General features: G+C 51.9%; 2 long non-coding RNA genes across 5 annotated transcripts in view; one reads left to right on the forward strand and one right to left on the reverse strand.

The window, feature by feature from the left end:
* Positions 1 to 10,121, reverse strand: part of LOC114116952 (uncharacterized) — a 21,563-nt gene extending 11,442 nt beyond the window's left edge. The window contains exons 1-5 of one of the 4 annotated variants that reach the window (XR_009595385.1): positions 9,509 to 10,105; positions 9,052 to 9,144; positions 7,214 to 7,325; positions 4,662 to 5,214; positions 3,753 to 3,815 (exon numbers count right to left, since the gene is read on the reverse strand). This is a non-coding gene — a long non-coding RNA (uncharacterized LOC114116952). Of the gene's footprint in view, positions 1 to 3,545; positions 5,215 to 7,213; positions 7,326 to 9,051; positions 9,145 to 9,508 lie in introns of those variants that run through there. The other 3 variants (XR_009595382.1, XR_009595383.1, XR_009595384.1) reach the window with 3 other exon arrangements.
* Positions 1,662 to 3,360, forward strand: LOC121820650 (uncharacterized). Its single transcript, XR_009595386.1, has 2 exons — positions 1,662 to 1,776; positions 2,138 to 3,360. It is a non-coding gene; the product is annotated as an uncharacterized LOC121820650 (long non-coding RNA).
* Positions 10,122 to 11,767: the final 1,646 nt, after the last annotated feature.

Below are 11,767 nucleotides of genomic sequence, written 5' to 3' on the forward strand. Positions count from 1 at the left end.
AAGGGGACCGCCTACCCCAGCATACCCGCAGGTGCTCTTCCGGGGACAGGAAGTCAGCTGAGCACTGAGCAAACAGCACGCTGGGGGAGGGGCTCAGGCACCTGGGCAATCAGCTGCCCCCCTCCCCCACTACTTTCCTGCTTTTCTGGGCCACACTGGTTCCCACACTCAGGAGGCCAGACGGAGTGGGGATTAGGAGCCTGGGTTGTCTCCCCAGTTCAGTTTGCCTCCTCAGAGTTAGGAGACCAGGGTAGGTCTCTGAGTCTGCTCCCTACCTGTTACAATGGTAACAGGTAATAATACATCTCCGCTTCCCAGCGTTGTTGTCATAGGCCAGTGAGTGAACATAGTAAGCCCCGGGTCCACACTGGCTGCTCTGCTGCCCCTGGGAATGGGCTGAGCCCAGACAATTTCTCGCAAATAACCTGGCATACCGCTTAAGGGAGAAATGGCGCCCTCCTGGCAGACCTACCTGGTCTGCTAACACTCCTTGGGAAAGCAGTAATTCCTGTCTCCACTTCTCACACTGCGTGAGCTCTCACCCCACCAGGGCCCCTCTCTGGCTGGCCTGCCCAACCACAGGACAATCAGGCTTTTAGCCAGGCAGTTACAGTAAGCCAGGCCCGCCCTTCCTTACATGGGGTACCACGGCTCTCAGGTCCTGGGGCCTTGGTTGTTTTCCCAGAGAGGAGACTAATGGGGGATCTCCAGCCCCTTCCCAACCTGGTACCCTGGGCTGGCTCCTAACCCCATCTCCAGGACATGCTGGTGTTCCCAGCGATTTCCAGGGGCCGCTCAGTCCTGGCAACCAACCGGTCCAAGCTGCAAAGGGCAGCTGAAGCAGCAACTAACGTTTCAGAAGGAGCGACTGACTCACTTCAGCCAGGCTGGGCCCCCTGTTAATATTCTTGGACCGCAGCCTGGGATTCCTGCAGGTTCCGACAGCAAGTTAAGCCATCCTCTTGTAGGAGGCGGCTTCCAAGGTAACCCTGAGAGGAGAGGAGGAGGGGAGAGCCCTGGCAAGGGTGTTGATTCACCCAAAAAGCTCCAGGCCTGGGGGACAGGATAGCCCCCGGCCTGATTAAACAAGGAAAGGGGAGGAGGAGGGAAACAGGACCCTATCTACATAGCAGGACACATTACATAATTATTCTATTTTAATCACAACCACCCTGGTTAATAGATATGACTAATCGCTGGTTAATAGATGAGGAAACTGAGGCTGGGAGAGGTTAAGGAGGCTAGCAGGTGTGTGGTGAGGGGAGAAGGCTGCACGGGCAAAAAGTGAGGTCAGCTCCCTTTTAAACAGCTCAGCCTGAGGGTCCAAGGAGGGTAACAAACAGCAGGGAGACTGTGTTGCCCCGTCCCCCACCCAGGCGCACCTCTCGGTGGGCAGAGCCGGCACAGAGCCTCCCCAGGACCCCCTGGTCTGGGACTGCATCTGACCGGGACCCCGCCGGAGCAGGGTGTGGGCTCCGATGGCGGTGGCCCTGGAGGTGGGTCCCTGCCACCCCTCCCCCAGTTGGCGGGATCTCTAGACTCCTCTGCCCGGGGGCCGGGCGCCGGTACACTGACCCGTACAGCGGTCGGGGGACGCTTTGATCCCGATCCCACCCACCTTGTGCGTGCCCCTGGCAACTGCGCCTCTGCAGGCTGCGTTTAAAGGGGAAGTGTACCGACACAGACACACAGCCGCCCAATCTCGCCGCCAGCTGCGGATTCAACAGACCTTCCATCAGCGCGGCCGGCCCCCGACCGGCTTCCTCGCCGGCTGAGGTCAGCGCCCCACCCCGCCGCCCCGCACCTGGCCTCGCGCCCGGGATCCCTGCCCCGGGTCCCCGGTCCCTGCCGCGCTCTCGGGTCCCCGCTCCCAGGCGCGGGGCGGCCCCTCTCGCCCGCCGCCCGCGGACCTCCCGGCCGAGCCCTATTTCGGGCGCTGGCGCCGCTGGCCCGGGCAACCCTGCCCGGAAGGCAGGCTATTCTGGGCTGGGCGGCCAGAGCAGCTGCGGCCCCAGGGCTTCCCGGCAGGGTGCGCGCCTGGGACAGAGGGCACGCTGGGGCAGGGCTCCCCTCCTCCCCCCACCGCCCCACCTTCCTTCCAGTCCACGCCCAGCTCCTCTCCCCTTTTTTTTGCCAGACCCAGGTCCTTTCCTCAGCCGGGAACATTCTCTGGTGCCTGATCGCGGACAGTGTCCAGAGCCTATGGCCACGATGCTCCTGCCTGCGGTGCCCAGCGCGCAGGTGCGGGCGCCTGAGCCTCTCGGTCCTCTGCTCCCATCTCTGTCTGGGGTGGTCTTCCTAGCGCCCTGTGCTCCTCTGGGAACAGCCACTCTCCCCGCGTGTCCCATTTACCTACCCCCCCCCCAACCCTACCCATGCGTCTATGTGGTTCAATACTGAATCCCCAGTGTCCAGCACAGGATAAGGTTTAGAGAGATTCAGTGGCTTGCTTCCCTGTCGAGGGCAGCGCCCAAGCCCAGCTGGCGGACAGAACATCCCCTGACCCTTGAGCCTTAGCTGTTGGGTCCGCAGGTGCCCCGCCTTTAGCCCCAGGCTCTTTCCCTGGCAGTTTACACCCCTCGCTTCTTTATGTATTTGGCTGTGTCAGGTCTTGGTTTTGGCCTTGGAGATCTTTAGTTGCTGCATTTATGGGATCTTAGTTCCCTGACAGGGGATCGAACCTGGCCCCCTGTATTGGGATTGGGAGTATGGAGTCTTAGCCACTGGACCACCAGGGAAGTCCCTCAGCTTCTTTTCTTTTTCTTTCAAATTATCCCACTAGTTCAGTTCAGTAGCTCAGTCATGTCCGACTCTTTTCGATCCCATGGACTGCAGCATTCCAGGCCTCCCTGTCCATCGCCAACTGCCAGAGTTTACTCAAACTCATGTCCATTGAGTCAGTGATGCCATCCAACCGTCTCGTCCTCTGTTGTCCCCTTCTCCTCCTGCCTTCAATCTTTCCCAGCATCAGGCTCTTTTCCAATGAATCACTTCTTCCCATCACGTGGCCAAAGTATTGGAGTTTCAGCTTCAGCATCAGTCCTTCCAATGAATACTCAGGACTGATTTCCTTTAGGATGGACTGGTTGGATCCCCTTGCAGTCCAAGTGTCTCTCAAGAGTCTTCTCCAACACCACAGTTCAAAAGCATCAATTCTTCGGCGCTCAGCCTTCTTCACAGTCCAACTCTCACATCCATACATGACCACTGGAAAAACCATAGCTTTGACTAGATGGACTTTTGTTGGGATCACACTAGTACTTGTGCGTAAAACATGTGCACCAAACGTATACTTAAACTCAGTTAAAATAAATCAAAATAAGTGATATGTGAGTAAAAAATAAAACTTAGTGAGTAAAACACGTGTATCTGATGTATTCTGGAGGAGGAAATGACAGCCCATTCCAGTATTCTTGCCTGGAGAATCCCATGGACAGAGGAACCAAATGGGCTACAGTCCATGCGGTCACAAAGAGTTGAACACGACTGAGCATGCACCTGATGTATACTTAAACTTGGTTAAAATAAACGAACAACCGGTTATATATGAACAAAAAAATAAAATTTAGTAAGTTACAGGTACCTGATGCATAGTTAAACTCAGTTAAAATAAAGTTAAAAATCAATTATACGTGAATTAAAAGGAAAATTTATCCCCATGGCCAACTCATCCCGCCTCACTCCCCAGAAAGAGAAATACGATCTACAGTCTACTGCCGATGTTTTATGGCGTCATAGAGATTTGTTTATACCTTGAGTTGGTCAGGGTTAACACCGCAGGATATGGTAAAAGGTCAGGCAAAAAGCCACCAGACCTGCAATGGAAATCAGGTGAGAGAGAGAGGAAAGTGTGGTTCAAATCTGGGCCCAGGAAATGTTAGGAAACCACTTTCTCCCCAGGGTCCTTTCCTTCCATCTTGCAGGGCAAGCTGGAGCAGGTGAGGGGAAACCCAGTGGGGCGGGCACCCTGGCTCATGAATAAGTAAGTAAGAGCCACCCAAGGCTTTGACTCAGTCAATAGATGGTTGACTTCCTGACAGAGAGGCTAGCGTCCTCACACTCACACGTGTAAGTGAACCAACCAGTAATCAATTGACAATTCATTAATTACAAGTGGAAGTTACTGGGACTCCAGGACTCAGGCAAAACTTCCCCAGGGAAGGCTGCACTTTCCAGAGATGTGTCTGTGTCAGAGGCCAGAGGTGCACCTGAAATGCACCAAAGTGGGGTGGGGTCCTAGTTTCCTGAAAGAACAGCATCTTGGGGGCTTACGGTGGGGGCGGGCAGTGGCCTCAGGGCCAGAATGTATGGGAAGTTGGCTGGCGCATGAGGTCAGGTCCCGACCCCACCAGCCACTCACTGCCAGTGAGGGTGGTGACACCCTGCAGACGGCTCTGGGTTCCCCACCTGACACATGGCAGGGTTTTGGGTCAGGCGGAGAGGAAGAGAGAGGGTACTCCTTTCCCCTGCCTTTGGGCACCCCCACCGGGTGCCCCAAATCTATTCCTCAATTCTGGGGCCCCAAAGAGGCTTGCAAGTCTAGTCTCCTTTCAGGAAGAAAGTCCTGGGTAACGGGAAAAGTCACAGGTCCTGTTTCTGAGAGGGAAGGGGGGCCCCAGGAGGTGGGGGGGAGGAAGGACTGGGAAGTCTCAGGTTCTCACTTCTGCTTTGCGGGTTATAGGCGCTGAGCTGCCCACAGCTCTCTCCTCCCAGAACTTCCTCCGAAGAGCCCGCTGGCCATTTGCATATATCTGGTTGAAATTCCCGATCAGAGCGTCACTCTCTCCTCCCCTCGGCCCCCAGAGGGTAGCTGGAACTTCACTGGGGAACCAGAGTGGGGACAAGTGGCCATGGGACTGCGCTGAGGGCCCCAAAGCTTCCCCCGCTGATTCACCCTTATTCAGTAGATGGGCCATTTTCCTTAGAATGTTGCAACAGGGGTATTAGGGTTTTTCCAGAACTTTCCACCCTCGATGACCCAACTCTGAACCCTTCAAGTGGAACTCAAGATGACTCCCACTGGCAAGGGCTGGGCACTTGCCCCCTGACCTTGGTGTCCCCTCCGTTTCAACGCTTTCTCACGGGGCCGAGCTTAGTCTCCTGAGAATAGGCTCCTTGTACATCCAGCTGTGCACAAAGCAGGCTCTTGGCCTGTAGTTTGCTTTCTTAATGCATATTTCTTTAATGGATGGGATGACTGGAAATTGCTTCCCCCTGATGAAGAAACAGGAAGGCAACACCATTTCAGAATTCTTTTAAAAAAAAGAATCTATCCCAAGTTTACCTGCTTCATCTCTGTGCTTCTTCAGTTTAGGCTGTAAGCCCTCCAATTCCAAACCTAAGTTCTTAGTAATCAGAGGCAAAGCTTTTTGGGGGCAAGACCAAGTCTCATCTCTATCTGTCTTGTCTCTCCCAGCTCCCTGGCTCAGAGTCACAGAGTCGATGCCCAGTAGATTTTGTTCAATTGTGCTGCTTTTTCTTAGTCATTGTTTAGAAAATCAACCCCTTGCAGAGCCAGGCATAGTATCAGTAGCTAATCTTGGCACTTCTCTGGTGGTCCAGTGGTTAAGAATCCGCCTGTCAATGCAAAGGACACCGGTTCAATCCCTGGTCCAGGAAGATCCCACATGCTGTGGAGCAACAAAGTTCACAGGGCATAAGTACTGGAGCCTGCACGCCTAGAGCCTGCGCTCAGCAACAGGAGAAGCCACCTCAGAGAGAAGCCTGCGCACCACAATTAGAGAGAAGCACCCGCTGGCTGCAACTAGAGGAAGCCCACGCAAAGCAACAAAGACCCAGCACAGCCACAAATAAAATTTTTTTAAAAATAGTTAATCCTTGGCTGAGCTGACGGATCACAGTGGCGGTGGGAATGATGCTGGTCTTTATCCCCGTGAAGAACCTGCTGTGTTTGAGCTCCAGGATAGGAATTTCATCGCGGGGTCTCTTTAGGGTGATTTCCTATGAGTTAATGATAGCTAAGGAAAGAAACACTGGGGATTGTCAGATGGGTTCTCTACACTTTAGGGGATGTTTTCCCAAAAACTTCAGGGAAACTCTGGACCAAAAAAGTTACAGGTTCTAGGAGTTGAAATTAGGTCAAGGAAAATAATGAACTAGGAAACAAAAAAATCCACAGATCAGACAATCTAATCACAAAAGAGCTCTATGTGAAACAGTGTTGGTGGGTGAGGCTACTAAATAAAGCAGTTGTAGTAAATTCCCTGGCTGTCCAGTGGTTAGGACTCGTTGCTTTCACTTCTGGGGCCTGGGGTTCTATCCCTGGTCCCCTGGTTGGGGAATTAGCCATGTGGTGCAGTACAAAGAAAAAAAAAAGCACTTCTAGGAAGCTGAGGTCCTATTTCAAAAAGACGAGGAGAGAAGAGGGAGGAAAGAAGACAGAAGGGAGAGAGGAACCTTAGGGAAAGACTGAATTGTGTCAAATGAAGGAAGAAGAGAGAGAAACCGCCTTGGCTGAGCACCTACTACATACTGTTCCGATCCCAAATTCCGTCCATCTCACCCAAGCCCCAAAGAGCAGTGCCTTCTGCATCTTTCTCACAAGGGAGCCACTCAGGGTGGCCACACACACCCCATCCCCCAGATGGCCTCCCACGGCCTGCAGACCTGCTCTAAGTTTACCCGCTCCTCCATTAGATTTAGAAAGAAAGGAGGGCAGAGTGAGGCTAAGAGAGAACTGCAGTCCCAGATAGGAAAGGAGACCCTGAGAATGGGCAGGGAGTCTCTGAATCAACTGGTGTCAGCCCAGGGCAAGGCCGCTGTCTGGGGCCAGGGGAGGTGGGGGAGCTCGCACCCCTGGCTGGGCAGCCATGCACTTTGTGTCACCCCTGAGTTCCAGAGGGAGACCGGAAGATGGGCAAACCATGCCCCGCTGGAGCAGAAACCAGACTTGGGGAACTGGAAACCAGCGGGTATGATGTTAATCACCAGCAAAACTCTGGAATGAATCATTAAATAAATTCATTTATTCATGCCCTTAGTCAACAAATATTTATGGAGTGTCTCTAAGTATAAGCTACTGTATTAGGTGTTAAATTGGAGTGGACTAAAGGATTTGGTGGCTACAAGCAGGGAGATGATATTTATAATTATTATAATGGAAACAGGTTCACATGAGAAGGACAGATTAAACACTATGGGGGTTCAAAGAGTACTTTAAAAAGGCAGAATAAGATCTGAACTTGGGACTTACCTCGTGGTCCAGTGGCTAAGACTGAGCTCCCAGGGCAAGGGGCCGGACTTCCATCCCCGATTGGGGAACTAGATCCCACATGTTACAACTAAAGAACTGAAGATCCTGCATGCTGCAACCAAGACCAGGCACAGCCACGTTAAAAAAAAAAAAAAAAAAAAAAAAGATCTGAACTTGTTTCAGGGAAGGAACCAGACACATAGTTAATAGGTCTATGTAGCAATGTGTATAAAGGCAAAACAACCAGAACCTAATAATAGGTGTCCTCATAATGGAACAGAATACAGCAGAAAGTCACTTAGTCATGTCCAGCTCTTTGTGACCGCATGGTCTCCACAGTCCATGGAATTCTCCAGGCCAGAATACTGCAGTGGGTAGCCTTTCCCTTCTCTAGGGGATCTTCCCAACCCACGGATTGAACCCAGGTCTCTCCCATTGCAGGTGGATTCTTTACCAGCTGAGCCACAAGGGAAGGCCAAGAATACTGGAGTGGGTAGCCTATCCCTGCTCCGGTGGATCTTCCTGACCCAGGAATTGAACCGGGATCTCCTGCATTGCGGGCACATGGATACTTCCAGTCATGTTCGACTCTTTGCGACCCCATGGACTGTAGCCTACCAGGCTTCTCAGTCCATGGGATTTTCCAGGCAAGAGTACTGGAGTGGGTTGCCAAGTGAGCTATCAACCAATCAAGACAGTTCGTAATGGAATACTCTCTAGCCAATCAAAACAGTTTATAATGGAATACTATATAGCCAATCAAAACAGTTTAGCTGTACACTTATTCATATGTGAAGATATTCACAAAATATTAGTAATTTAAAGAAGCAGATAAAAAAAGAGCATTTAGGTATGATGGAATTTTATGAATTTTTGACATATGTATTTTTAGATGTTTTTAGAAACTTGTAGAAATATATACCAAAATCTTTGAAGGGCTTATCTTGGCCTAGGGGGATTTAGAATGTTTTACAATTCTTGTCTTCTATCTGTATTTTGGACTCTTAATACAATGAGTATTGACTATCCTTTTTTCAAGGATAAAAAACTGTTAAACCTAACTATTAACAACTCAGGCCAAATAAGTCCTCATTTCTTTGACAAGATTGTCAGGTCATAGAAATACTATGGATAGGGAATTCCCTATTCCCTGGAAGTTCAGTGGTTAGACTCCCCACTTCCATTGCAGGGGGCCTAGGTTCTATCCCTGGTCGGGAAATAGGCTCCTGCAAGCCATGCAGCATGGCCAGGAGAAAAAAAAAGTTGCTATAGATATAGAATACCTTGATTCCATGAGAACATCTGGTGGCACAGTGGATAGAAATCCGCCTGCCAGTGCAGGGTACGTGGGTTCAATCGCTGGCCCGAGAAGATTCTACACACCACAGAGCAACTAAGCCTGCGAGCCACAACTACTCCGAGCTCTAGAGCCTGCAAGCCGCAGCTAGTGAAGCCCAAGAGCCTAGAGCCTGTGCTCCACAGTAAGAAGCCACCATTAACGAAGCCTGCACACCACAGTGAAGAGTAACCCCCGCTTGTCATAACTAGAGAAAGCCACAAAGCAACGAACATCCAGCGCAGCCAAAAAACAATTAATTTAATTAAATTAAAAAAAAAAGAAAAGGTAGGCCTGAAAATAGTATGGTTAGGTTGTAGCAGGTAGAAATAGTTACTGAAAACAAAACAAAAAGTACAGGACTTCCCTGTTGGTCCAGTGGTTAAAGCTCTGTGCTTTCACAGAGGGAGTGTGAATTTGATTCCTGGTCAGGGAAGTTCCACATGCTGCAGGGAGACACAACTAAAAAGGAAAAAAAAAAAAGCAAATGCATGGGACTTACCTGGTGATCTGGTGATTAAGACTCCTTGCTCCCAATGCAGGGGACATGGGTTTGATCCCTGGTCAGGGAACTAAGATCCTGCATGCCGCTCAGCTAAAAACAAACAAAACCAAACAAAACACAAAATCAAAAAAAGCAATCAATTAGTAAACAGTGCCCATCTGAAGGTAAGTCTTTACAGCTGTGCCACAAATCTCTGGCCTTGTTGTTGAACATTTTCATCCGTGACTGGAATGAAGACCAGGAAGGCAAATGACCAGATTTTCAAATAAAACAAAATTCAGGGGATGATCCTGTTCACCTGGATTCAGACATGATGACAGGCCAGAACAACAAAATGAAAGAGACAGCTGAAGTTGAAAAGGATTGAATAAATAGTCCTGGATCAGATGCTCCAGGGGCCCTGGAACTGAGATGCCTGGGTTCGGGGGAGAGACGTGGAAGAATGAAAACTCACAATCTGTGAGAGGGAGGACGATGAGCTTCACCAGCTAGTTGATGATCCTGGGGAGATGGCTTCCCCACGTAAGAGGACACGGGAAGTTTCCAGGAGGCTGATTTCAACATGGTACAACGAAAGAGGAAACAGTGCTCCTCTGAGTGCCAGGTACTCGGAGCACCATTTCCTCTAGGCGTCCCAAGAGCTCACCCCATAATCCCCAAAGGAACTAGGGGACTGTGGGGAGCAGGGATGGGGCAGGACAGGACTGCTCCAGCAGAGGCTGGCTCACCCCCAGGAGGCTGGACCAGAGGACCCCCAGCTCCTTTTCCAACTGACTGGGAGCACCTCCCCTGGGTCTCCCTTAGGTTTGCACCAAAGAAGTGGGAAGTGACCTCACAAAGCCAAGACAGGGCCCTTGAGTAGGGGTGTCCCTGGGAAAGCCAGCACTGACCAGCTGGCCATTGGAGGATGACAAGTCTGCTGACAATGCAGAGAAGGAGGTGGAGCAAGGGAAGGAGAGAAAACAGAAGGGGGAAAAAAGGAAGAAACCCCAACAAATGAAGAAAAAAATGAAGAAACAGCAAAACAAACAAAAAATAGGGGAAATAAAAAAAGGGAAAGCAGGAAAGAAGCAGCAGAGTGGGAAATCAAAAGGCAGAAAGAAGACGGACTTCCCTGGTGGTCCAGTGGCTAAGACTCCATACTCTCAATGCAGGGGGCCAGGGTTCAATCCCTGGTCAGGGAGCTGGATCCCACATGCCTCAACTAAGAGTTCACATGCCACAGTTAAAGATCCTTTGTGTTGCAACAAAGATCCGGTGCAGCCAAATAATTTTTTTTTTTTTAATAAAAGAGAGAAAGAGAGGAACAAAGGGAAACACACAGGAGAGGGACCCTCAGGAAAAAGGAAGCTGCAGAGAGATCGGCCTGGAGGTGGGTGCCAGCAGCAGGCAGCCCGGGATCTCTCATCCACCGAGGAGGTGAGAGGAACAGGAGTGGGGTGGGGGTGGGTTTGAGACGGAGGACTGCCACGGGGCCAGAGTCACCCTCTATCAGACGCTTGCCCACCTGAAGCCGTGCCTGAGCACCCACATGTCAGGGTGTGCTGGCTGCAAGGAGGTTTCAGAAAATGAGGACGCCCTCCTCCAGGCCACGCCTCCTGATTCATCTTGGAGCTGGTAGACAAGTGTGGGCACGTGAAAGACCACCCAAAGTCAAGGAGAAGCCACAGCTCATCTCAAGGAGCGATAAAGACACGGTGGACTCTGGAGTCAGGAAGACCCCAGTTCAGATCCAGACTCGGTGCTGTGTGGCCTCCGGCAGCTCAACATCTCTGAGCCTCGGTTTTCCTCTGTGTTATGAAGATACACGAGACAGCGGATGCGCAAGCGCTGGGTCACTTTCACCTCCATAAATGTAATCACACCTTAACTCTGAAGTGAGTAATCACAGCCCTAAGTGAGAAGAAAAGCTGGAGAGGTCAGGGCGTCTCCAAGGGAAGACAGCCTGGGCCCTGAAGCAATCTTCCTTCACTAACTATTTTGGTTTTGAACCCACCAATCAGAGAGTAGACAGGCTCCCAGCACAGATCTTAGAAGCAAGTGGAAAATGCCAGGGGGCTTGAGCCTTCCCAGGCTGGAAGGGCTGGGCCCTAGGGACCTAGACAGCCAAGCGTCTGCATGACTCCTGGATGCTAACAAGGCCCCTGGCCCAGGGACCTGGTTGTGGGCAACCTGTAAGGTCAGACACTTAGACAGCAGCCGCCGGCTTTGCAGACAGTGGGGAGTCCATAAAGAGTGTCCCACAGGCTCACAGATGGCCACACAATACCACAGCGGGGGGGCAGAGCTCAGAGAGGGCTCATTTGGCCAGTCCCCAGAGGGTCCGGCCAGGGGAGTGCTCCAGGTCCAGCCTCCAGAGTGGCACTCCCTGGGTGCATCACCGTGGGGTGCAGACCCCCCTCACTGGAGGCCATCCGTGGCCTGGAGCCTCAGCTGCTATCCCAGCCTCCAGGAGGGACGGGGCAGAGCCACCCGTGAGTCACTGTGCCCACTTCCTGCCACATGGAAGCCGTGGCTGAGTCACCGGCCCCCCAAAGGGAAAGACTGGCCACAAGGCCGGAAAGCTGGAGCTCGATGGTGGCAGGAGTGTGTGTGGGGTGCTGGCACGGCGAAGCCAGTGCTGCCCTGTCCCACGGCCGAGGTGCCTCCGGCCCAGCCTGGGGTCCTCCAAGCAGGACCAACCCACCCCCAGCAGGACAGGCTATTTCTCCCC

The sequence above is a fragment of the Ovis aries genome, chromosome 11, assembly GCF_016772045.2.
Source record: "Ovis aries strain OAR_USU_Benz2616 breed Rambouillet chromosome 11, ARS-UI_Ramb_v3.0, whole genome shotgun sequence".
Classification (NCBI taxonomy): Eukaryota; Metazoa; Chordata; class Mammalia; order Artiodactyla; family Bovidae; genus Ovis; species Ovis aries.